General features: G+C 44.1%; 1 protein-coding gene across 4 annotated transcripts in view; it reads left to right on the plus strand.

Annotated features, from left to right (window-relative positions):
• Window positions 1–17,148: 17,148 nt before the first annotated feature.
• Window positions 17,149–27,433, plus strand: part of KLF12 (KLF transcription factor 12) — a 251,675-nt gene continuing 241,390 nt past the window's right edge. For 3 of the 4 annotated variants that reach the window (XM_086771780.1, XM_086771778.1, XM_086771782.1), the window contains exon 1: window positions 17,149–17,330. The gene's annotated coding sequence lies outside the window, so the exon portion shown is untranslated. Of the gene's footprint in view, window positions 17,331–17,560; window positions 17,609–27,433 lie in introns of those variants that run through there. The other variant, XM_086771781.1, reaches the window with a different exon arrangement.

The following is a 27,433-nucleotide window of genomic DNA, read 5'->3' on the forward strand; positions in this document are numbered from 1 at the left end:
TTTCTTAAGAAAGCTTTGGTTCTTAAACTTCCTGGCTATTGTTGATTTATATCAGATCCTTAAAGCTATTTAAACACAGTGTTTTTTTGGTATTTCCTTAATATAAGTGAGTGAAAGGGATGACATGTTTAATCGAAGCTTATGTATGTATTCTTCTCAGAAAAACCCAAAAGGTTCTTTTGGCATCAGCACATGCATTATGGAATTGTTGTTAAGGCACATAACGCATACCAGGTAGACTTTGTGGCTCCTACATGTTTGTCATGCTGTTTTCCTTCAAATAGATACCTATAGTATTTTGTGTATGGCATATATACAAAATTATATGTATTTATACTGTATACCAAACCACGCTCCATAAAACTCTCTGATCTCTCTTATAAATATATAATGTGTGGAAAAATCCTGTACCAAATTAGTTTTTACAGGTTTTCGTGCATGCTCATTTAGATGATTTATTAACGTCACTATCAGGATCTTTTAAGAAAAAAGATCTTTCAAAGGTACAAAAAGGAAGTATATAGTATGTGATTACTGCCAGCGCTTACTTTTAATTAAGACTGTCCTGAAATAAAACAACAATGAAATGTATAGGGAAATAAGTACCTTCAGAGTGATTATGCTAATTCTTGTATTTCTTTGTTCTTACTAGAGGCCTTTGACAATTCTGGGAGCAATTCACAAGGACATCCCATTTTATCAGTTCACACTTGGGCTAAACTAACGGTCTTTTTTTAAATTTTCCTTTTTTTTTTCAAAGTGGTGATAAAAGTACAGAGATCTGCAGGTGAGAGCCAAGTTCAAAGCTCTGCCTCCGTGGCTGGAGACTGCAGAAGCTGAGGAGCAGAACCCTTGGGACACAGGGAGTCCCTCCTGCCACCCTCCGTGATGGTGACGCTCCTCACACCGCACCAAGTTGGCCAGGGCTCAGCCAGGGGCTCAGCCCAAGACCAGGGGCACAAGGGTGGGGAGGGCAAACAAGTGGCATGGACAGAAAACAGACCACAGCAAGGCTTCTTTTGACATCTGTCTTGCTCACCAGCAAAACTGTCTTTTCCAGAAAATTCCCTGGGAAAGCACTGCATTGGCATCGTCCTTTGAAGTCCTTGTGAGCAGACCCTCCCTCTGAAGAGCACTGGCTTTCAGCTCAGCTCCTCGCATCTGTGGCTTAAAAATGTCCCCATCAAATTACAAGTGGCATTTCCAGGGATGGCAGCGCACTGATGCGTGCTGATTTAGATTGGATATTAGGAAAAAATTTTTTACAATGCGAATTGTAGAACACTGGAACAGGTAGCCCAGAGAGGTGGTGGACGCCCTGTCCCTGGAAACGTTCAAGGCCAGGCTGGATGAGGCTCTGATCTAGTCATGGATGTCCCTGCTCCTTGCAGAGGAGTTGGACTAGATGACCTTCCAACTCTAACTATTCTATGTTTCTATGATGCTGCGCAGTGCCCTCCCTGGCTGCCTCCAAGGGTTGCAATAAAGACTATAAATTTTGGGAGTATTTCTGATGTAAAGAGCACAGCAACTAGATTTCTAAACCCAGATTGTGCATTTACCACTCGCTGGTGCCATCATCAAATCACTAAGCCAGCGCTACGCTGTGTTTCTTAAACCTGAGCCATGTGCAATGACAGGTAAAAAAATAAAATCCAGACACTGAAACTGTAGGGAAAGGCTCTATATTTCAGACATCTCTGTTCTGATATGGTTTTACTATTTTTTTTTTCTTCTTCATAATATTAACAGTCAGATTTTTCTTACCAGTTAATTCTATTTTTTTTTAAGATGTGTCACTAAATTACTGGAAATATTATAATAGTAATTCCTCACAATCTAAAAGAAGGAAAATCCAAGCCATTACAGAATACATCCAGCAGCTACAAAGAATATGCTGTTTTGACTTGAAGGTGCAACAAAAATATGTTTTTCTCACTGAAAGATAATGGCAAAGGCTAACTAACACCATCTGGGAAAAAATATTAAAAATTACTCACATTATATGCAAATATTGCTGTGTTATTTTAAAACGTGTGCACACAGACAGTGGTGAGGTAGGGAGTACCCTTTTTGTAAATGAGGAAGATTCACCTTTTCCTAAATTGAACAGTGTGAATCCACAGTCATATGTCATAGCCTAAATCTCAAATAAAAGTTGCATGGGTTAACCTGATAAGTTATTACAAGTTAAATAACCAGAGGGGAGTATTAGTCAAAAGCTCGCTCCCACCGAAGACTTGATATATAGTTTCTGAGAAAAAAAAGAGACTACTCGGTTCTGAAACAAGCCCTGGAGACATCCAGCTACTATTTAATAGGAAGAGGGTTTATCCTGGAACAGACCACAGTGCATGAGAGTGACTGAGCAGGATGAAAGACTCCACCAGCAGAAGCACAAGGTGGTATCTATCACTCCAACCTTTTCATTTCCCAGCCAGACATATGGCTGAATCTTGTAATTTAAATGCAGATTATCTGACCCAGCAGGAGTGCCTGAACATCCTGGAACCATTGTCACGTTTCAGTAGGGGTGTCGGTGACTGTTTCGTGTTGCATCAATTCAAAATATTTTGTTCTCTGCTAAATTTAAATATTTTTCATGCTTTTAAAGGATGAGTCTTTCTTCTACAGATGCTTTTTACTCTTTTAAGGGGAAAAACATTAATTTCTGGTTTTCTGTGCTAGTTTTCTGAAAGCTTGTTTGTCTCCTATTTACACAGGAGGAATGAATCTCATGAATCTCCCTGTTTACAGTACTGGGATGTCTGAACTTCAGCATTTGGCACCTCGGCCTGAGACGGAGCTGCAGCGTACAATGCACAGTGGCGAGCTGTGTGCCAAGGGTCTTTTGATGCAGACATGTCATTTAGTCGTGTAAATATAGGGGTTTTGTTAAAAATCAAAGTCAGTAAGTATACAGGTGTAGGTATATAGGTGTACAGGTATTAGCACATTCAATTTGGTGCCAGATTTTTTTGAGGAGCAGGCATTAGTAGCAAAACATACACATTTGAAAATTATATTGAGGCCTGCACAAAATCCACACACTTAAATCCCAGGGATCCACAGCACCTACTCTCCAGCACTGTCTAACCCACTAAACATTTACTCTCTGGAAATATTCTGGTCTGCTGTCAAATCCCTCAGAGAAAAGCTTTGAGCCAGCTCGGATGCAGCCCAGTGTCAAGAAATGCCCCATGTCATTCACCTAAGATGTATTGTGCTCCAGACTGACCAGACAAGAGGCCCAGCCTCTTCTGAAATTCCAAGTGGAGCCTTTACCTATTGGACTCTGAGTTCAGCTTTCAGGGTCTTCGGTGTTAGCCATCTGCCCTTGGAAATGGAGCAGTTTTTGAACTGTCACGGCTTTAGGCTGCAGCTCCTAAATACCACAAGAATGCTTAAGTAGGCTCTGCTGATGCTGCTCAGGTTAAGCCACTGTGTAGATGGCACAGGAAAGGTGGCACGGACAGAAGGACAGCAGGGAAGAGAAAGCCAGTCTACCTCAGCAGCTGTAACAGAGGGGTGGAAGAGGGGAATGAGATGGACAAAGTGGATGTGGGACAGCAATTGTCCTCAGGGGAGGTATAGATGCTACAGGTGGCACAAAGGGCTGTGTCTGACATGAAGCTCATATAGAAAGACACGGGCATCCCCAAAGGCACAGGAATGTTATGGCCCAACAGGTGCTTGTTCTCAAGTCACATCCGTGCCAGTAACCGGGTCACAGGTCCAAACACGAGCATATGATTAGCCATACAGCTAAATCGTTAGTGTGGTGCTATATTGGCAATTGTCACCTGGGGTAAGACCATCAGGTCTAGGACTGATGTGAAAAATACAGTTGTTGGCATGGCAAGGACTAGGAAGTCCCAGCTGCTAGGACTCTTTTCCCAAGTGAAGGACAAATGCCTTAGAAAGGATAATTTTCAGACTGGAAGTGGGCAGAAATTACAATGCAGGACCCAGGAGAAGTGACTGGATAACACAGCAGAGTGACAGAACAGGATTCAACCCAAGCACTGCGGAGGAAGCCACTTTACAGAGCTGATCCTAATAATCTTTGTATTATGAAATGGTGGACAGAGGAGGTAGATAGACAGATACACAGATACACACTCTGAGCATACCTTAATGGAATACCATGACCTTGTATGTCCAAACAATGCAACTTTTGGTTTAGCTCATGGGCAATGAAATAATTAATTTCGATAGAAATTAATCAAATGGGACATATCCCAGCATAAGAAACATTCCAGCTACAGTAAATTTATGTGTAGGGTAAAAGATATGTCATTCAGGTATGTTGCTACTACATTTATTTTCTAGACTAGTATGTGTGGTGCTGTGGAGAGCAATTGCATGTGTAAAAAATTTACATCCCGAAGAGGTACATGGAGAATAAATTATACACTGAGAGGCTCAACAAAACTTATTTCAAAAAGTTGTTGTGATGTCTGTGTAAAGGTTCGTTGATTCTTCTTCCATTGCATGCTAGAAGAGCTAAATCCATCCTCAAAACTTGCATGCAGACTGATTAGTGAGCAAAACTGGAGACAAAGGTGAGAGAGGACAATGTAGGCTTTTTCTTTGGCTTACTGTTCTTCCCACTGAATCTCCAAATGTCTCTTCAGCAAAATGTATTTGATAGGTTAGGAATCAAGGAGTGTTTCCACATTTTCTGATGCTCATTAGCGACTGGTAGGAGAGAGAGCAGATCAGCATTTGACAGTCTTGTTTCACAAGCTTAATCTTAAAATCTCTGTGTTTTAGAGAGAGATTTTGATGCGCTCATTCTCGAAACCCCTGGCTTTTAGGTTTGTCTTTGCGTATTTCAGTTTAAAATCCCAACCAAGAAAATCATCACTTTCTATGCCTTGTCGGCTTTGATTCTTTGAAAATCTGATTTAATGAATCCTGCCTTTTGCCTCTTACCTAGATAAACAGTCTTTTTTTTAAAAAAAAAAAGCTAATGCCATCAATGACACTAACAAATGTTCTGTCTGTGAGCACAATTAGTAAGAAAATAGCCTTCATGGTGTTTAGCCTGCAGACACCCAGTGGAACTCCATGACCATAGATTCTAATTAAGGGATTGACTTTTCAAGAAAGATTAAAATAACGAAATGCATTTAGCTTTGCTAAGGAGAGAATAGGAGAGCCCTCCCCAACAATAAGAAGATTGTAAACATCAACAATGGACAAGAGCTGTTTAAAGGAAGAGAAAGAACACTTTCTTAGACACCAAGAATAATAAGGAATAACAGATGCATAAAATGGAATAAATAACTTCAATGTTGATTATTGGTATTCTTATATCACAACTTTTGAATGACACACAGTGATGGTACTTGTCAAGGCTAGATTTATTCATGACCAAGGAAAGTGGAAGGGCTCTGATTACCTTATTAGCACTTATTAGCCAAATGTAACATCTACTTTGATGTGATCAGGGAAAGGCCGTAGCACTGTATATCCTCTTATCATGGAAATGCTTACATCCAGGTCTGCTTTCTAGTTAGCTTTTGTAGAAACGATCACCAGAAATAATGTTTACGGAACCGCAAACCCACTTCGTCCTTTCATGGAGGAGCGGTGGAGCCACCACCTCATCACTGCAGAGAGAGGGGAGGAGCGATGGGGAACACAGTGGAGGGCATACCGCACGGTGTGCCCATGGTTTTGACACTGCATCCAGGGGCAGGAGGCGTTCTGTTTCTAGCATGAACTTGAGTGGATCTTCTGCTCCACCATCAAGATTGCTTTGTCAGGTGTCTAACCAGCTTGGTGAAGACAGAAATAAAGCTGAAGTCTTTATAGCCTGCTACTGCTATTCAACCCTGCTGCAGGAATTTCTCCTACTCGCTTCAGAGAAAGACACATTTTGGGGATAGAATAGCTCCAAAGCCTCTAAGAAAATGTAGCTTTTAACTCATATTTGAAAGGCCAAACCCAACATTGTTAAGAACTTCTAGGTTATCAATAATCAGGCTCAGGCAGAAGTCTAGTTGCACTAAATGCTGATGCTAAAAACCCTCATTAACAACACTGTAGTGTAAGCCAGCATGTTTTCTAGGTCTTGGTAGTGGAAGAGTGTGCTGTTAGTGCTGAGAGAGGTAAGGCCTTCAAATTAACCTGGACTATGTCTACTAAAGCTCTTGTAGAAAAGCATAACCACTTCCACTGAAGTCTCAGGATCCAGAGATGGATTTCAAAGCCAACACACAGTTCGGGGCGTCCAGAGTCAGAGGTGAATCCAGGAAGACTCCAAGACTGCCTTCTTCCTTGGTTACCCAGGGACAGTTTCTGATGGTCCCTCACAGTGCTTCTTTTCAAACACCAAAATAATCTTTTGCCCCTACTGACGTTAAATGCCCTGCTATTCCTCCAGCACGTGGCCTCACCAGGTGAGCACCTTCCCTCCGTTCCACTACATAGACAGAGAAGGGGACGTGTACTATTCTATGTCATTCTAATGTAAGTTTTTTATCAACATGTGCCAACAGTTATTCAAATAGATAGATATCTGGGGATTTATCTTTTTTGTTCCACTCTAGAGGATGCGCGCAAGTGTAGCATTACAGCGCCTACCATGCAATTGTGATGATGGCAATGTTTCCAAATAGCCTATCCCGCAACAAAAGGTCAGCAAGTAACCACTCAGACAGACACAATGACAGACTTCCTTTCTACCTGACATGCAATCTTCCCAGAAAATGAAGACAGAAATTACTGAGTACATTCGTAAAGCATAGAATGAGAGGTGTGTGTACAAAACCAATTAAGGGAAGAATTGCTTTTTGCTGCTTTTTTCCTGGTGCACTCTTTTGGAAATTTACCTCCACATACTAATTAACCTCCGAGTGACTTTATGTAAATTAGATGGCATTCTTTGCAGTATTGCTGTGGTAGTGCAAGTGACTTAATGTCACATAAAGTGCTTTAAAGGTAGCCAACAAAGTTTCTTTTAAATGTATTACACTATAAAGATGTTGGAATGATCAGGAATGAGATATAAATGAGGAGAAGGAGGAGAAAAGGGGGAAAGTGGTGTGAAAGATACTGGTAACATACACAGAGTTCATGGGCCACACCCCCAGCTTGATAAACATGCCCAGGACCACTAACTCAGTGTAGATTTTCAAACTGACGTCACCTCAGGACCTGGTCTCACACATTGAAAACAGATATCGAAGATGTTAACTGAAGGCCTAGAGCCCTTGGCGACCTCAGAGAAATAATTTCAGTAGATCAGAGAATATCACTTAGGAAGTCCAGTGACTGGCTTCCCTTATGATGGCTTGCTGTGCAATTAGTTTTCCCATGTGCCTGAGACATCAGGGACAAAGAGTTTTGTGAGGAAATTTAACAATGGAAACAGTGGCCGGATTTATAAGATCTATGACTACATCTACAAGATTTCAGAGTAGAATTAGCATAGGTGACCGGTGTTACCCACAAACACCCAAAGCACTTGGGACAGCAAAGACACAAGGAGTGACCAAATCAGCATCAAGAGAGTTGGAGTCCACACTGAAGCCAAATGTGCTCCTGCGTGCCCGCTAAAGTGTACAGTACAACAAAGATGTCTGATGATGCCAGTAAAATTTAGAAACTTATTTTGGGATGAGATGAGTCAGACCCTAAAGGTCAGTGTCTTTCTCCACTGGAGAGGGGGCAAGGGTGGTTGGTCCCGATGCAACTGCCTACAGTCCACATTTAGTCAGAAATATCCCAGTCCCTCAAGCAAGCACAGCTAGTGTAAGGAGTGCTGCTGGGAGATGAGAGAGGTAGGAGATGTATCATCTAGGTGCCTGCTGCGTATTATTATTCATAACATATATATTAAAGCATTATACATTAAAATGTGCTTATTACATATTGAAATACATGTCATATATGTATTATTGTCAGGGTAATGACGCATCATTTTAAAAAAAAAAAAAGTGAGCTGATTCAGCCCCTGGAGAAAATGGCTAAGGCGCTCCCAGCCCCATAAAGCTACTGCCTCGCAGCCCACGCTTAGGTCCTTAGGTCCCGAGGTGGGGGAAATTCTGCTGTATAACTGGTTTCAGCCATTCTTCTTGGTCAGTTTAAGAGGCTCCCTGCTCAGCACTCTGGCTTTGGTGAATCCCAGGCGCCTGATTCTCCCCATGACATATACAGAATGGGTATTTCACACTTGCACCTCACGAATTCAGTACTGGGAGCCTACGAGCGATGTGCGGCAAAACTCGGTATTGTCACATTGCCTGTGGATGTAAAGCCAGGTCTCCAGAAGTTGAGCACAGCAGCAGCTAGCCTGTAGGCTCGCAAATTTTGCTGGATTTAGTCTGACGCCTGTGAAATGCCGAAACACTTGGAACAACGCCAAACAGCTACCTGGTGTACTGTCTGTATTGAACAGAGGACAGCCAGGCTGAAAGATTTACTTCAAGGTAGTCTGGGGGAAAAAAAAAAAAAAAACTTCAGAGAATTATTAAAGGAAAATTATATCGTCAATTCTATAATAATAGCATTAGGCAATTTTGCGTGGTGCTATTAGACGGGGGAGCAAGTTTTCAGTGTGATGGAGAGGTGGGCGCGGTGACAGCCATGAGGATGAGGGATTTCCTCCTCAGGGCATCCTGACCATCAGACTCTCCCCAGTTACTCTACTGGGAGAGCAACATGCTCCACCCACCCTTTTCCCAAGAAACCTGTTCCTGGGCAAAGTGGGGGTACATAAAATTCTGAAAGACATTGAGGAAATTTCTAAGATACCATTTCCCTTTACTGCTTTCAATCTCCCTTTTGCCAAAAAGAGATGTTCGGTCTGCAGTACCTTTGGCACAGCAGTGCCGAGGCTGCCGGCAGGGTAGAGCCCCTCGCTCCGCAACACGCTTCCAAACCTCCAGCCACTCAGCCAGCATTTATTTGTGTCTCGGTCATAGAGGCAGGTTCCCCTCCTGGCTCTGGTGCAAAAAAAAAGGAGGAGTGGAGGTCTCTGATGCTGGGGCTGTGAGATGGTGATGCCCTGCAATCAGCCTCAGGTTTTTCAGGTTCAGCATAACTTGGCATCACTACAAGAGGCATACCAAAGGCATGGTGGCATAGGAGGGACACTCCTAGTAATACTTAGAAAATGAAAAGAAAGCCTGTTCAGAGAAAATACGCAGCACTAAGGAGAAGGGCGGAGCCGCCGTTTCCATCTACCCCATGGCTGGCCTCCTGCTCCGGTGGGTTTCCATGGAGGCTGTTGCTGTCACCGCGTGGCTCACGCTGGAGTGTCACATTGGATGGGAGCCAGCTCAACAAGAAAAATACAAGTGAGTTTTTAAGAGGTAATGTGGTAAATGTTCCTCTCAGTCTGGCTACCAATATGTGCTGTCTAGCCTGAGGCGCGCAGCACATATGGGTGAAGCGACTGAAGTTTGGTACTTTTAACTTCTTGAGTCACTTTTTACAAAAGCAAAGGAGACACATTAGACTAATTGAGGAAGAAAAAAAAAAAAAAAGATAGGTAAGGAAAGGCAAGGCCAGCGATCTGATCTCAACAGACTGCCACCGCCGATTTCTCCGTTCTTATTCTGGGGCTTATTCTGGCTTTTCCACATACCAGGGGATTTTCCCTGCTGCTTGGGCACCGGCAGAGCGGGCAGCTGTTCTCAGCAGCAGACGGCTGGGCTAGCGAAGGGCCTGGCCGCACTGACGGTGCCCGGGCAGGTGACGGTGTCCAGGGCAGCGGCAGATGCTGACGTTTGGGCCACCTGCTTGGGGCAGCTGTAATGGTCGCCCTGCCCTCCCACTCCCCCAGCAGCTGCTGGAGTAGGCAGCCTGGCTCCAGCTCCTCCTTCCTTTGTGGAAATTCAATTTTACCTACATGGCTGAGGCTCAGATGAGCTGTGGTGCTAGCTGCTCCGCAGAGAATCTGGTCAGTTTGCAGGGGCTGTGTTAGAAAGGGCAACTTTTAAAGCAAAATATAGGTGATGTCTGCTTGTTGGAAATCTGCTCCTCTCCTCACTTAGGGTCTTTCAAGACACTTCAGCAGTCATTTTGCGGTGTGCCCCTGGGCTTCTGGGAGACAGCATCACAACCTCCTCCTCTTTTTCCCATCTGTCAGCTCAGTAGTGACAATAGGGCAGACTGGAGTTTCTTTCAGCTCATTCGATTTCTCTGGTTAGCATTTGCCAAGTGCTCAGCCATTTGTAAAAATCATGTCATCAGTTGTCATTGGAAAGAGAATTGATAACTGGTGTTTACTGAGCTTTGCCATCACTCAAATGAATTCATTATCTTAGTTTAAAAAACAAAACCACACAAACAAGCCCAGACATTAAGTACGCAATTGCTACAATATAACACTTAGGTTTTTCAGCTGTTAGATTGATACCCAGTGGCACAACTATGGTTAATAATCTGTGAAATTCCCTATTAAAAAAACCCTATAACTAATTAAAGAAAAAAATAATTTACTCATCTGAAATGTGATATGTACATCTGAGTCCAGATGAATGCTTGTGAGCCAGCAACTTTCGAGCCAGCAAGCATACGAGCCAGAAATCACCACGACCACGGATATGTCCATGAAGTCCAGGTGCAAACCCAGGCATTTCAATCAAGCCAACCTCATGAAATTAACGGAAGTGTTGAAAAGAACCATTTTCAATGTGTCCCATTTCCAGTCTGACTCTGAATCTTTTCCATTCTTGAGGATGGGAAAATATCTCCCGAATCCAAGAGATTCTGTTATCGGAAAAGCCATGTTGTGTGGCCTTGAAATCAAAAGTTATGAAGATGAATGCCTCAATAATACAAGACAGCACCTGTAAGATAGGGTGGAAGATGGGAGAGGAGGAATGCTGTCTGAATAAAGAAAAAGCATCTAAGTGCTTATTTGTTTGGAGATTTACTCAGTTGTAATTTATTTAACACCTCCATGGAGAACAAAGAACTTTGCTGAATGAAAAACAACGAAGAAAAAACCCAGAATTTCTTGAAAATATTGGTTATATCTAAAACCTGTCAGGAAAATAATGAAAGATTGTTGTGATAATAGCTGCAAAGACGACATCCCAGATGTTTTTGGCTGCCTACTGGGCACAAAATCAAATCCATGCCCAGCTGAATGTGTTCCTTTGCTAACCTGCCTGCAGAACGCTTCTCAGTCCTGTCTGCAAAACCCAACCATTTCTGAAACATTTCTTCTGGCTTTGGAACTGCTTCTCCAGGCCTTTCATGTGCAGAACTTCTTTTCTAGCCGATGAAACCCATGCACAGGGAATGAATTTGATATTTTACAGAGACACAGTGGAGTCCAAATAACCAAGAGCCACAGAGAACACAACACAGTGGGAGTCACAGGGAAAATTTGGAAAGATTGTCCCACACCATGTCTCTGTCATACCAAAAGAGATGCAGTAGCTTTGACGTTCATATGAGAACACCATACACCTCTCCTTATAAAAGCACTGTTTAAGACATCCCCATTTTTTTTTTTGTCTCCTAAACAACCACAGTGTTCAATGTGGGGAGTGGAGATACTGTAACTGAGCATGGAGCTTAACATGATGATGTAAGAAATTTTCTAAGGCTGATGGTCAGGGCCATAAATTCAGCCACAAACTACGGAGTTTTGACAGGAAAATCCAGTGCAACCCCTTCCGTTCCTGGGCGTTGAATTGACACAGTGTCCAGAGCCAGGAAGTGCTTGTCTCCATTTTTCTTCTTACAAAAACATTAACCAAACATTGGAGAGATGAAAAAACCAAACCCTCCTTTTTTTTTTTCCCAGGACATGTTCCTTGATGGCTTCCTGCTCCCTATTAACTTTTGCCAATGTTGGATTATACTAAATAAGGAATTGTCCCTCCTGTTCTTCTGCCTCTTAAGTAAGATCATAACCCTTCAAGGGCTCTTGCTAAAAGGCTGCAATATTAAAAAAAAAAAAAGTTTTAAAAAGTAGTGCATGATCTCAATCCAAGGTTACAGAAAGGGCACAGAGCTTTCAGATCAAGGCAGCGAAGCATTAATACTGCGTGGCCCCACTTTCCTGGAATATGTGTCTTGGCAACATTGCTAGTCTAAATCTGGCAAATTGAATATTTTGATCTTTGTCCCTGGAGAAAAACATGCACCTATTATATCAGATTATAATTTTCCTCTTTTGTGCAGTGTAACTGAACTGTTCTCCATCATATACTTTATTATATCAGCAAGGCTGCGTTGTGTACACTAACACTGCCATTTACGTGCCGAGCTAGGTTGGTTTTTGGTTTTTTCTAAGGAGAGTGAGGTGAAGGGAAGAAGATTTCCTGATCATCTGTCTAAGAATGAACAATTGGCTTATACAAAGTACAGAAAAACTACAGATGTGCTGTAGAAAAGCCATGATTTTCATACCCAAGGAATCTTACTGCTGATGTTTGAGTGAGTTACATGAAATACGATAGCGCTACTTGTCACTTGTACTTCCCCATTTCGAATTGACCATTTTGGTTAATGGCCACCAAGAAGTTGACTATAAACCCCAGCATCTGATAGTAGAGCGCCGTGCACGTTGAAACACTTTGTAAGTAGACTCAAAGAAACAAAAGACGATGTCCTTGCCCAAAAAAAGTTTTCAACCTCATGCTTGATGGCAGCTGTCAGATAAAGGCACAAGGCTTGTGTATTCCTGTTGAGCTTAACACCAATTTGAGTGGGACAGGAGCAGAGGAAGCACTTGGCAGGTGATCACAGGTTGGATTGCAAGACAAGCAACTGTACCCAGAAGGCTGTATCTGCTGATGTGGTCAATTCCTTAGCAAAAAAAAAAAACAAAACCCGTTTATGTGCCTGTATCCAAAAGGGAAGGCTTGTGAAAGGAATTAGTAACACAATCCCTCAACTGCAGGTATTTGAATTGATTATCTGTCAACCCAAAGGTTTCCCTAAGTTCAGCAAATGAACACAATCTGTCTTCTAAAATACATCATGTAATTTGTTAAAGCTTTTGTCTAACCATGCATCCCAAATAAAAATGCATTTAGTTTTTTTTGTTTGGGTAGTAAGGTTGGTTTCTTTTTAAATAGTTTATTTGAGTTAGAAAATTGAATACCAGCTGAAATGGAATAAACAATAGATAACTTAAGAGTGATTTTTTTTTTAATAACTGGTGTTAATTTAAATGACAAAGTCTCTCAATATTCAGAACATTACTGATTTATTTCAGATGTATCTTTATTTGTTTCAGGCTCGCATTGTTAAAATATGCTATTGATTTTCTGTTTTCTTTTGTTCTGAGGTTCCAGTGTGCTCTCTGCTGGTGATGCCATTCCCCATTTTGAAAAATTATTGGTTCATTATGATTAAAGTAAAAAAAAAGAAAAAGGCAAGACTTAAAACATGCTTAAGTTAAAGGCTGAAGTTGCTAAATTGCTTTCAAGAGTATTATTTATTTGCACATTCGCTGGATTAGGATCTAAGACAAAATGCAAATAGGATCATGGATATTGGGGAAGAATGGTGAAGAAAATTCTGTTTCAGTGGAGGACAAATATAGGGAGGTGAGAGGCTGAGGAACATTATGGGGAGATTTTATAGGACCTTCTTTTTGGTAAGTTTTAGGAAACTCCATTAGGGGAAGAACAGCTACAGGGAGACAGGAAAGAATCACCTGAAAAGTGATGGGACTTGATAAAAGTGAATTAGTAGCACTGCTTTGTAGGCAATATGGTAGGAGGGGGGAAAGGCCATGGAAAAAGTCTAAAATATGCACTTGTTGAGCTTATTCAAAAGTAAATATCCAAAAATGTTCCGTGGCCCCATTTGTTCTCCTGGCTTCCAAAAGTATGTTTTTCTATTTTTAGAATTATATATGGCAACACACTGTTAAGGCTCCACTTTCAAAATTTAAGACTCTCGTTTCTGAAAAAATGGCATACGGAAAAGTCTCGTTGATTAATAGGAAATGCAATTAAAGTTCCTTCTTTCAAGAAGAAAATGAAGAAAAAGAGAACTTTCTAAATCTTTAGAAACACTAAATGTTTTCAAATTATTTCTGTGTTAAAATGTAAGCCATTTTTAAGTAGACGACGTATGCTCACCTTTGTTAAGCTAGAGGAGAATGGAAACAGAGGGGTCAAGTGTATGGAGTGAGCCAAGATGGTGATTTAGTGGGACAGGTTTTCCATAAAAGCATGTGATTGAGAACTACATTTCTCTATAAATCTGTGATATATATCAAATACTAATGTGTAATATCCCGACTTCTGTATCAATCTATTGATATATAATCATGTAACACGTTTCTCCTGCAAATGTAGCTACATATTTTTTGCTTTGGATACTGCCCTGCAAATTCATGCATATGGGTAATAGTTCTTAGTAGCAGGCAACAGACCATGTAAACAGCCAACATTGCACATAATGAAGCTCACGGAGAACAAGTTTTATCACCAAATGTCAGTCAGCCAACCCCTCTTCTAGTTGATTTCCTTAGATATATTAGCAAAATGAATAAAATATTTCTAAGTATGACAAAATAAATATTGATGTTTTTAAATATTTTATCTGAAATTCAATGGAAACGAGCTTCGTCAGCTTCTCAGGGCACAGCAACGTGTGTAACACGATGTTTCTCTGTTATGCACCTTATCACACTGCCTACATGCAATCTTCTTCCTGCTCTCACTATTCATTTTTCATGTGCCAAGTATTCATTAATCCTTTAACCTCAGTAGGTAGAAACCAGTTTTTCTCTGCAGAACACTCAGCGCTGGGAAATTGTTGCTCCCCGTTCCAAGTGGTTAAGAAGGATGAATGTTAATGCTCATGTTTTTTATTGATAAATCTGAATATCAGCTATGCATCTATCCAGGGAACATTTCCAGCAGTGTTCTATAGTAGCCTGCTTCCTATGGGATTGTACATTTCATCTTTTAAAACACTGTGTTACAACATTAACTTTTGGCTTGGGTAAAATCTGCTGAAATCTAATGAATAACGCATGTAACTTCTGGGGAGTTGCTGGAACTGGTTCTGTATCTCAAGTAATAATACAAGGAAATACGTCGCTCAGGTCATTAGACTGTATTTTAACTCACTTTTCTCCAAAGGAAATGGTTACACTAGATGCAAAATTATAATAACAAATCACGCCTAATCCCCTTTATACCCTGCAGAGACATATATTTATATAGACTATGGGGTAGACTTCTGTTTATATCCATTTTAACATTTCTTATTTGCTATTTTGCCTTTTTTTTTTTTTAACCTTGTGGAAATAGAGGTAAGATGCAGGGGGTTACACTACCTAAACCTCGTTAAATAGCGAGGGTACCTAAACCGTTCATGCCGAAAGGCGACGGAGGACCAGTTACAGGGAGAATGCACGAAGGGATGCATAGATGTGCAGGTGGCACGAAATCCTCTAAGGGAACAAATGTTGAGTTCTGGTTCTTCTGGCTTCCTCAGTAAATATTGTGCAGAGCAGCAAACATTAGTTTGTATTTACTGAAAGTAATGGCGTTTTAGCAGTAATTATTTACCTGAGCTCAGCCTGGCTTTCTGTGTAAATATGCAAGCTATACAGACTTTTACAAACACACTCACACGATGGGCCAACCTGCTAGACAAGGCACCCTTCTTCTGGCGTTTTATTCACCAAATCCTTGTTACGATGGGGATCCTCTGGAGCTGTTTAGCTGAGCTTGAATTTGAGGAGGAGCAGGGCTGGGGACTCATAAAGAACTTGCCATTTTCTACCTGCTCTGACTTTTGCCAGGGTCCACCACCGCACCCTGACCATTCACACGGATCCCGCCCCCCCTGCTCCTGAACATTGCCCAGAAACCATCTTAGCAGCCAGGGCTGGTCAAAGCTCACCTACCCTCTGGCCACGCCATGTTTATTTCATGCAAGAGGAACCAGAAAGAAGCCACATCAGCTTCACATTTAACAAAGGGCTGGCCAAGGCAAGGGAATCGCTGGGTAACCTGTCAGGCCAGCTTAATAGCTTTGACACTGGTCAGGCACCAAAATATTGCACCGTGCACGAATGTTTTTGAAAAGAAATAGAGATTTACTCCTTAAATGTTCAATGCTGCCTCTCTGGATGTAAGTTTTTGGGTTGTTTTTTTTTTTTAAGGTTTTTAAAGTTCTTATTCTGAAACAACCATGTAATAAAGAGTTTCTGTTTAAGTCAACTTTAAGATTTCAGAATCAGTTTCTCCCTATATTGTTATTAAAGCCTTTACAACCCAGTATTTGCAGTTCTTACGGGTGAAAAACCTTCCCGTAAAGGAACTTCTCAGTCTGCAGAGGCGCGACTCTGGATTACCCGCCGACCTCCACCCAAAAAAAAAAAAAAACCCACCACCGCACAGACTTCTTCTCACAAGCTGCAGTGTCTATGTTCAAAAAAAAAAAAAAAAGGGGGGGGGGGGGGGAGAAAAAAGGAGAGGTTTGCGGCGCTCGGCCCCCGCCAGCCCGCCCGGCGGGGATGAACGGAGCGAGGCGAACACCGCCCCCGCCGCCCCACCCCGCGCGCCTCAGCCCCCGCGCCCCGCCCACTCCCCGGGGCTCCCCGCAGCGGCCCCGTGCCCTCACCCCCACCCGTCGTCCCCCCTCCCCCCCGGCGTCCCTATCGCCCTGTGCGTCGTCCCCCTCGGGACGCCCCTCAGTGTCACCACCGCCATGTCCTCCCCTCAGCGCCCCCATCGCCCTGTGTCGTCGCTCCCCCCCCAACCCCGAGCCTCCCCTCAGTGTCCCCATTGCCCCGTGCGCCCCCTCCCCCTCTCCCCCATCGCCCCGCACCCCGTCGTGCCTCCCTCGCCGCCCCGTTAACCTGTCCCCGCCCCGCCTGCCCTCAGCGCCCCCCCGCCCCGGGCCTCCCCGCCGGGCCGGCCCCGCCCTGCCCCTCCCCGCGGCGCCCCCGGAGGCCCCGCTGCCGTGACCCCCGCGGCCGGGCGGGGCGGGCTGGGGCCGGGGCCAGGGCGGAGGGGGGAGGGCGGTGCGGCCGGGCGTTCCCGTCCCCACCCCCTCCCGGGGCGGGGCGGGGCGGGGCGGGCGGCGCACCGGGCCCCCGGGGCGGCCGAGGGGCGGGGGCGCGGCCCCTCCCTTCCCCCCGCCCGGCGGCCGGTGGGGGCGGGGACGCGCCGCGTGCCAGCGACGCCACCGGCGCCCGCCGCGGCCGGAGCAAGGGCCGGGAGCTGGGGAGGGGGGGACACCGGTCCGGACCGGGGCCTTTGTCTGAGCGGTCGGCGGGGTGCGGCGGCAACCCCAGCCCCAGCGTCAAGCGAGGTTGAGGCGGCGCCGGGAGCCTCCACCCCCGGCCCACCCTGCCCCGGGCTCATCATGTGACGCGGGTAAGTCGGCGGCGAAGCGCCGCGGTTCTCCCCGGGGGTTGCCCCCCATTCATTTCCCGGGGACGGTGGCGAGCCCGGCCCCCCCGCCCCCCCCCCCCCCCCCCGCTCCGCTCCGCCGGTGCCGTGTACGTGTGGCAGTGCCCGGGGAGAGCGGGGCGGACGGGCGGACAGACAGAGAGCGGGGACCCCGTGTCGGGGGAAGGAAACAGTTTCTCCTGCCCTGCCGCTTCTGCTCGGGTCTGTGCCGATTCCCTTTCTTACCGGAATAAACGGCTCACGTAGGTATTTTTTTTTTTTTTTTTTTGCTGCTGCCGACCCAACCAGCTTTCTTCTTCTTCTTTTTTTTTTTTTAAATCTCCTATGCTGAAGTTAAATGATTTTAAAGAAAAGCGGGGACAGAGTGCCCCCCCCCCTTGCCCCCAGCGCCGCCGGGGGTTAACGGCGGTGCCCTCACCCCCCTAATCCATCCCCTCCCCTCCCGGTGCCCCCTTGGGGGGGGGGAAGGGGGAGGGGGACGTGGGGAGGATGTGCTGGGGGCCGCCGCCGCCGGCCCGAAGTTTTTCCCTCAACTTTCCCCGCTGAGGCTTGGGGGGGGGGCGGGGGGGGGTGGTGAAAAAAGCGGGAGGAAAAAAAAAAATAAATGAAAAAGCGATAAGGGAGGAGTGATGAGGTAGGAGCGCCCAGCCCTTTGTGCTGCCGTCCCCCGGCGGGGGGGGGCGGGGGTGGGGAGGGGTGTGCGGTGCCCCTGCGCCTTTGGGGAGGTGGGGAAAAAAATCAGTATATTAAAAATGTAAAAAAGACATTAAAATCGGAGTGTAGCGCTATATGAGGGGGGGGGGTGAATCGGAGCGTAACACTACATGGGGAGGGAAATACAAAAAATCGGAGTGTAACGCTGTATTGCCCTCTACAAAAATAATTACCGTCTATAAAATAAATATTTGCTCTTCCAGAAGTCGGCCGGCGTAGCTCGGGGAGCGTGAGCCGCTGGTGTTGACGTTAAAAGCCTGTGCCCAGAGCGGCTTGCGGGAGATGGGTGCCCCATGGCACCGGCGTCGAGCCTGCGAAGCCCACCGACAGCTTTCCGCTGCTGGTGCAGCCGGGTCAACGTGCTGGCATGAAATTTGGGCTCCCATCCGCCTCCCCCGAAGTCCCGCACCACTGTGCGTGCGGGATTTTGGGGGAGGTGGGTAGGAGCAGCTGGCTGGTTTATTTTGTATTTCCCCCTCTCTGCGGTTTGCAGGGATGTGATGCTCCGCTTCAGACAGTGGGGTTTTTTTGCGGATCTTGGCTCCCGCAAAGGGGCTTGCGTGGAAAATAAGACGTTTTTATGCGGTCAGGGAGCGGGTACGAGCAGTTTGGTAGGAGGCACCGAAGAGAACTTCACTTGCACCGGGGTTTATGTCCAGCTTGTAAAACCCTGTTAGGTTTTGTTAGGTTTTGGCAGCCCCTCTCCCCTTGAATAAGTAAGTAAACCAGTTCATTGTTTTTAATTATCCATCGTGAAATAAATGGTATTCTTCTCCCCTTCCCCTTCCCCTCTTTTTTTTTTTTTTTTTGGGCTTTTGCCTTTTTGTCTCGCCGCGGCAGGTAGGCATTGGCGGCAACTTTGCGAGGCCGCTTTATATAGCGCTGGCATATGGGCTCCATTTTCTGCTTTCTGGTTGGTCTACAACTCCGAAATGTACAGGAACAGCAAAGTGGTGTTAGCGTGGGATTAGTAACTGTGCTGAATAGGTCACAGATGGGGCGATAGGAGCATTTTATTAATGACGTAAGGCTGCATAAACCGAGTCTGCTTTTTTTTTTTTTTTTTAACATATTATTCGTGCTGGGGGAGGGGAAATATCTTTCTAGTGGGACGTAATCAACTTGGAACCGCTGTCTGCAAGCCGCCGTGTCACCTATCGTCACAAACCGACCACGCGTAGCAAAGGAAACATTGCATGCGGATTTTTCTTTTATTTTTTTTTTTTTTTTTTTTTTTTTTCCCCTTTCCCTTCTCCGTGCTGCCTGAGGCTTTGGCAGCCGGTTGGAGCTGCCGCCGCTGCCCGGGCTGGAGCCCGGTGGGATGACATCACTCCCTCAGCAGCCGGGGAGCAGCACCCATGCGCACCCCTCCCTGGGCCAGCACCCCCACCCGCTGGCCCCCGCTGCATCCAGAACAACAGTGGTGGTATTTTACCTCTCTTTTTACCCTTTTATTATTATTATATTTCTTTTATTATTATTTTTTTTTCCCTGCAGCTTTCTTTTCCTATGTCTGGTACCTGCAACTGAGCGGGGGCGGGCAGTCTGGGGAGCACCTTAGTTTAGGCAAACCTTTTCATTAGGATACTGGCAGCTTTATAAGGTGGCTTGGGCTCCCCCCCCACACCTTTTTTTTTTTTTTTTTTTTTTCCCAGTTGATGTAGTAGTCAATTGCATTTAAAGAGGGCTATGAAAAACACGTATTTTCTCTTCTGTCCCCCAGCTATAGGGGAAGAGAGGCTTTTTGAGGAGGAGATACGCCATGGGGCATCTGATGAGCCGGAGGGGCTGGGAAGGAGTTTAGGATGTGGGAGATACTGTACTGCTTGGTTTCTGCTTCTCATAGTGAGGCAATATCAGATGTGTCGGGAAGGGGGATGGGAAATGAGGTATTTTTAATCCCCCCCCCCACCCCAGCAATACTTAATGGTAATGTTTCTGGGCCTGCTCACTCTCGGTTGTGTAGAAACCTTTGCTGGAAAGGCCCCTGAGAGCCCAAGAAGACTGTATGTAACAACTTTTTATAAATAAACTTTGAGTTTCCAGGACAGGCTAATCGCAGAGTCCTCTGCCAGCTGTTTCTGTCAGGATAAGCCAGACCTGAACGTGCGTGAGCCCAGCGTTCCTTTGGAAGAGAGGAGGCTGAAATGCAGCGAGGCTGAACCGGTCCTTCTTCTCCCAGGAGGTGGTAGAGGCGCTTGGGCTGGGCTGCAAAGCCCCATGGTAGCCACCATCTTCCTCTTCACCCAGACCAAGGTGGTGGGTGAGAGTACCCACCGTCATTACACGGGAATACAGAGCATGTTTTGGAGGAAAATGGGCAATCCCTCTCCCGGGTGCTTGGGGAGCTCTCTGCCGCGCTGCGAAGTTGCAGAAGGTCTGCGTGACTCAGTGCAGGTTTCAGCGCTGGAAGGGCACCCTGTTGTTGAGATTTTGGATAATTTATAAAATAGAGGAAGGGTGTGTGCCTTTTCTCGTCACTGGGTGGACAATGCCCGCTTACACTAGCGTTCCCAAAGTTGTATAGTGCTGTACCCTCTGTGCTTTGGACTGCTGGATCGCCTCGGTGAGCCTTGCGTGGCCGCTGGCGCCGCTTTTCAGGATGGCCGGTCTCTGTGCTCGTTCCTTCAGTAAGCGTCATCTGCGTTCTCTAACAGGTCTGGTCAGTACAGGGTTGGTATTGACCAAGTCTTTGTTGGAATCAAGTAAAATATGAGGCTGTGAATGAGGTGTATACTAATAAAAATGGGATAAATATGTAACTGTCACTGAAATGTTTTGCTTGTGGCTTTGGAAATAATGTATCTTGCTTTATTTTGTGGAGAAATGATCGTGGCTTGCCTTTCCTTGACGTAACTACAAAACGAAACAAAAAAAAATTAATTTCTTGAAATGGAAATTTCATTTTTAGAAAAGCTGAAATGGATGCAGCACTGAGACTTTGACCTTCGCAGCTCTTGACTAGTGGTTGTTTACTACAGCTGCAGCTGTGCGCCTGTGAAAGAGGAGGAGCTGCAAACACAAGCATGCTCACTTTCCCCAGCTAAGAGGAAAACATGTTAACCAGCATGCTGCTTCAAAGTGAGATGGAAAGAAAAGTATTGAGCAGGCAGGTTGTGACTTTTCCTTTCCTTTAGAGCGAGGTGTGCTGTGCTGTATCTGTAAGACAAATTTTGAGTCCTGGAAGTGCAAATGTGAAAACATGAAGTGACTACGCTTCCTATGCAGTGAAAAAGAAATTTTTTTTTTTTTTTTAATTAATTGCATACTTAACACTACAAAAGAGAAATGCTTTTGCACTGTAGTAGTAAGGACACTTTCAAGATTGTTTGTTGGTGGAAAAAGCTCAATGTAACCTTGCCCTGTGTTCAACAATGGAACTGTAGACAGTCCTCTTGCTTGAACTAAATTATTCTTTTCTTTAAATTCCGTACTAAAAAAGAAAAAAAAAGAGCAACAAGAGTTATATTTGAGGATTCGTAGTCAAAATGATTGTTTTAGTTCATAGGTGGGAATAGAGCTATGTTGACAAACTTGACTGGGGCATTGACTAAACCCTAGTGTGTGAGGCACTGTTGCAAAAGTGGGTGAAATTGGACCAATGTGAGGATAGTTGTGCAATCTCTTTTGGCTTATATGTGTAAAAAAACCCCAAACCTCCTGTGCTAGTGCTGCTATGTTTGCATTTGGAAGCTCTTTTCTGTGCAGAAGGTCTGTTTAGTCTTGGTGCCCTAAAATCTGTGAACTTTCTCATACTTCTGCAAAGTCTGGTGTGACTGGTAGGTTTAAAGTTTATTCTGACTCTGTGCTCTCGTGTTTGTTCTTAAGCAATTACTGTAATACAGAAATGGTAGAGTGTTCTTTAATTAGTTTTATTTACATTTTGGCAGCAGAGAATTCTTAAAAGAATACTGAGAGTCAGAAGGAAGAGGAGAAATGAACGTGACTTTGCCAAGAGCTCCGTGTGTATCTAACAGTGAGCTTGTGTGGACTTTCTTGAGCTCAGTGTAAAATCTTACGGTATTAATCAGAAAGCATGATCTAGACTTTGGCCTAAAGCAAAATGAAATTACAATATACAATTTTTTTTTTTGCGTTTATGTCTACTGCCAAATGATGTGTTTTGATTTGGAGAGGACAACTTTAAATTATGGTGGCCTTGGTCCTGTAACCATTTCTGTCATTTCCTGCATTTTTTGGGTGACGTGAGCCATCCCAGTGTTTCTCAACTGAAGTATATGGTAAAACTCGGGGGTTAAAATATGAAGTCATGTGAAATATATTCAGGGGCTGTATGCTTCATACTGACTATGTTTCTTCATGCGCTCCACATTTGTGCACGTCAGCTCCTGTGTCAGAGGAGCCCCTTCAGGTGCAGGTACAAGGGTAGGACTTGGCTAGGTGTTGGCTTGCTGATTATTCCTTTTTTTTTTTTTTTTTTTAAGTTCAGTAAAATCAGAAGGATGCAACAGCGAAGTTATATCAGAACTAAAATTGTTTGTGTTAGGGTCAAGGGAGATCCCATAATTAAAGCCTATTAAAAGTATATATGCTCGGTGATAATAAGGTTTGCCCAGATAGCTGCACACTGGCATTTCCTACCCTCTGGATGCAGTCCTAGCAATGTCTGTATTTTATTTTTTTTTAATCTCCTGGTTTGTTTGTTTGCTTATAGATTTTTTTTTTTTTTTCTTTTCCTCCCCTTGAAACAAATGCCCTCATGTGCAGTGGTGTTTATCCTTTTGTGGGTCGCTGGTGGTGCTGGCGTTGACAGGCTTTGGAGTCGCAGCGCAGACCAGCACCACTTGAGTTAAGGAATGTCTGGTTAGCGGTAGCAAGCTTTTGTCCTCTCTGTGAACCAGCCTCCAGGAGGGGAATGAAGCAGGCTCTTCGCTAATGGCTGGCACAGTATTTTGCTACATAGCAGAGTAATGATGGGACTCAGAAATTCCGAACTTTGTTCCTGGCTGTGGGGCGAGTGCGTTCTCGTTTAAATGTAGAACAAGCGAATGCCTGACCTTGGACATCAGCACCGCAAAGGGGGTAATTAATCAGGTGTATCGTGTTGGGAGACCTGAGTTCTGGTCTCAGTTTTGTCAGATGTCACCTAGGACAGCCACTTCATTACCCTCTCTGTGTAAGGTGGTAAGCAGTGACCCTCGTTCCTAATTAGCGTGGGGTGTCGTGCAGTGGTCAGAGCTGCGAAGAGCACAAGGTTGTGCATGCTAACGCTGGTCCTCCCGCTGACTACCTAAATAGTTTCTTTTTCTTTGCCTTGGCTAAGAAGGGCTTTGCCAGTGGTGGTGTTGAATCTCTTTTCTGGAGCATTACAGGTACGAGGTGCGGGAAGCACAATGATGCTGGCTGGCTGGGTCGGTGCAGGTGATGTGCAGAGAGCTCAGGCTGGCTGGAGATAAGTTCAGATCTGTTAGCAGAGTTGGAGATACTACCAGCGAGCTCTGGAAGCCTTCCTGAACGTGGGCGAACTGTATTCTCAGATATTTTGTTCAAGTCTCAGCAGACTGGCATTGACACGGGTTAGGGCAGCTACCTAACCCCAGCAATTTCTGTCTTTTTCTGTGGATCCCTGAGGGAGAATCTTTCTGGACAAAATATTTGGAATTATTTTTTAGCTTTTTTTTCCCACTCCCAAAATTGTCAGAGGTGACTGGTGTATTCTCAAAAACTTTGAAGTCGAAGTTTGCGGAAGCAGTCACTGAGAATTTCAGCGGAAATGATTTAAGTTTGTTAAATAGAATAATGCAGTGCTGGAAATCTGTAACATGAATTTCAAAGAGTAACTGTGACACTTGTAATTAGCCATGGATTCTCCCCCCCACTCCCCCATAAGACCAGTGTTTTTGGATGGTCTGCTGAAAACTGAGGACACCTTTTATAGCAGATGTGATAACATGTTGAGGTAGCCACTGAGATATTTGGGATTAATGGTACCAGTTGCCAATTCTTCCTATGAAAAAAAGAAATATAACAGCTGTGAGTATTATATAGTAGCATCTGACCTGAACTTGAGCAAAACTTGACTTAGAATAATGAAGATTTTTTCTTTCTTTCTGTCTTTATTTTGAGTGTGCAATGCTGACATAAACCAATTTTGAGTTAGTCTTCAAGTATAGGCCGGCAGTGCACTAGAAGAACGTGTAAAGAGCTGTGATTCATTACACTTTTAAAATCTTTTTAAGTGTTGGACAGTAGTTGGAGCTCTTCCAGTTTCTTTTTCAGAGAATCTTTCAGTTGCAAGAAAATTTGGGTTAAGTGTGAAATGAAAAGATTTCTCTTAAAAAAGAAAAGAAAAGGAAAAAAAAAAAAAAAGAAAAACCCTAGAAGTGGAGAAAAACATTCCTTTCCAGTTTCTGTAAATTGATAACTATTACAAGGTGACTTAATTTTTCCCTTGTTCCATCTAACCAAGGAAATCTTTTGTAGACAGTGTCCTAAAGAATCTTGAAAGGAAAAGATGAGCAAATTGGATTATTTTCTCCCTTTGAAAGGGAGAGCATGCAAACTCAATCTAGTTAGCAGGCAGATTTGGAGGCTGCTATTTTGGAAAGCATTGCCATTTTCACTTGTACTTTACAGATCTATATTCAGCTAAATCAAAGTTTTGATAAAATGTCTTTGACATTTGGCTAAAGAGTATATGTCAATAATTATGGACTTTCTATTTTAAGAAGGTGATAGAATTGTGATCTTTGGTTGTAATTCTGTTGGGATAAAGTTAATAGTAGTCACATCGAACAATTAAACATAAACATAGCATAAATTGAAAATTATAGCGAGATTTAGTACACTTTTTCTTCTTTGCATCCCAGACAGTATCCAAGATGGATTTATTTTGTGCTTGTTGGAGGGACACTGTCCTTTAGGCTTCATGTGTTGTTGGATTTGGAAGACAATATTTCTTTTTCATTGCGATGCTAAAGAAACACGTGGACTAGGCAGGGATGGGAGGCTTGAGTCTACGCATAACAATCACAGACTCTTACCTAAGCCAGTTCTGGCGGATATCTTGAATAAAATACAATCCTTTCCCCAAAAGAGGAGCCTAGCTTATCCTTGCCTATATTAAATTCATGGCTTCAGAATCATTCCCGTGATAAAAAGACCAAAAGATGCTTTGGTGTGCACGTGGGGTGCGTGCACTGTACTTGTTTAGAGATAGGTGAGAGGAGACCTGCTTTGCTTAAATCCTTGGAGAAGCATTCCTGGCCTTGCAGGATTTGGTGGTGGTGAGGAAGGAGTAGCAGTTTCTCAGGGCTCTTCTCATGGCTTTCATTATTTGGTGTTTAACTTACCCTGTGCATTGTGAGAGCAGACACCCCTAGCCAGGCTGTGGCTTCCTTCAGTAGGGACAGCACTGGAAGCTTAGTGGTTTGGTACCCGAGTCCTCTTGTGAGCATAGCCTGAAGTCCATCCACAGAAATGAAAAATACCTGGACTTCCAGATCCTTCCCAAATGTTATTGAAGTTCTCTGTCTGTGTGGCTTTCATTGATGTGTCTTTTTCTCCTCAGAAAAAGAGGAGGAAAAAAAGAGAGGGGGGAAAAAAAAAGAAAGAAAAAGTAAAAAAAAAAAAAAAAAAAAAAGGAATTAAAACTAAAAGGAGAAAGTTTCTTCTGATGAATTCTGACTGCGGTCAATGTGTGATGTTCCCATCCATCACTTCCTGTCGCTGTGTGTTTAGCTGTGGTGCTGCCTTCTGCCTCCTGCCCTCAGCGCTGCCCTGCTGCTCTTCAGGTGAGGACTGCTGTCCTTCCACTGGTGGCCTCAGTGGAACAGTGTCCTGTCATTAAAAGGCTGCTTTGATTTTTTTTTTTTTTTTTTTTTTTTTTTTGTTCCCAGCCACATGTTCTGGATCCTGGATTATTTTAAAACCATCATTTAACTACTCTTTTCCCCCCCACCCCCAATGCTTTGTCTTAAAAACTTTTCTGCTTGTACTGTTGTGCTTTCCACCCACCCGACCCAAGAAGCCAGTGGTCCTTAATGTGATTTGTAGCATATGTTTATATACCCATATGTGCTTGAAATTGCTATTTGCTCCACATAAGAGATATTTTCTCAGTTGTTTAGTGCTGAAGTCACAAACTCTTAGCAGGCCTGCCTTCCCAAGACTGTGGCTTTCTGTGGTGGCTTCTGCCCGGGCGGAGAGTGAGACAAATGGGGTGAAGATGGTCCCCTGTGTTTGGCTGTGGGTGTGAGAGCATCTTTCAGCAGAGCCAGAGCGAGCCAGGGTCAGCCCTGTGTCCAGGCTGGCTCCTTGGATGTTACTGTGATATTGTAAATAGGAACGTGAGAGTGGCTCAAAAAGTCTTCTTTTCAGATTGGTTAAATATTAGAAATGTGAAAATTGTCAGTGGAAATGCTCTCCTTCTGGTATACAGTGTTAAAACTAATTCAGCAAACCCCCCAAAATTGTATCTGTATCAAAGAATCTGTAAAAATAATTTTTATAGGAGGGAGCAGAAATGAGACACATGCTATGGCAATCATTTGATATGATCTAAAACAGTAATTCCAGTCAGCGTTCGTCAGACATTATAGTGTTTTCAGTTTAAAAGTTGGAACGATTAGACCACAGCTTTTGTGAAGCTTGAGGATTGGCAACCGTGTCAAATACGGGAATTGTGTCCTAAAAGCATCTTAACAGCACTGCAAATGCCGCAGAAGAAGCAAAGCTACGTTTGACCACTGTGTGAGTTGCAAAGACATTTAAGGATTTCTGCCTGGATGATCAAGTTTGAATTTAGCTGTAGCTACCAAATTCAATTTGTTCTCCCAGTTTTTAATATGAATCCTGTTTTTGGAGACCCTTCTAGTGTCATATGTCTTGTAGGAGGCTTCCAACTTGAACCTGAACTCTAAGGTGTGTGTTTAGGAGTACTTCTAGGCTGCTTTGCTTTAAAACTGTCATCCTTGCTCCTGGTGCCTGGTGTAGGCTGTCTTAACTGTTGTATAGCTCTCTTCTACCTAAGCATGAAGTCCTATATTGAGATGGGGATTTAATTCCATGTGTCATAGGCTAAAGAAAATGTTGGGTACCCCCTGTAGAGTAGCGTGTAAAATGCATTTTAAGCATGTTATGACTTGGTGAAAAGGCTTTGAAAAGTGTGTATTTGAGGTCTTAATTGAAGAGTGAAACTGCATTTTGAGGTTGGTGTCATCCTGAAGGATGATTTCAGGTGATGACTGGTTCTGTTCAGTCTTTAGTTGGTGGTAGACATGTTGGCACTTAAATGGAGAGCAGAAGGAATGTACTGTAAAGTCAAACTGGGGAAAAAAAAGAAGTCACTGGGGGCAGGACTTAGTGAAGTGAGAGGAAATACGAGATCTCAA

Source organism: Chlamydotis macqueenii, chromosome 1, assembly GCF_036417535.1.
Source record: "Chlamydotis macqueenii isolate bChlMac1 chromosome 1, bChlMac1.mat, whole genome shotgun sequence".
In the NCBI taxonomy this organism is placed as follows: domain Eukaryota; kingdom Metazoa; phylum Chordata; class Aves; order Otidiformes; family Otididae; genus Chlamydotis; species Chlamydotis macqueenii.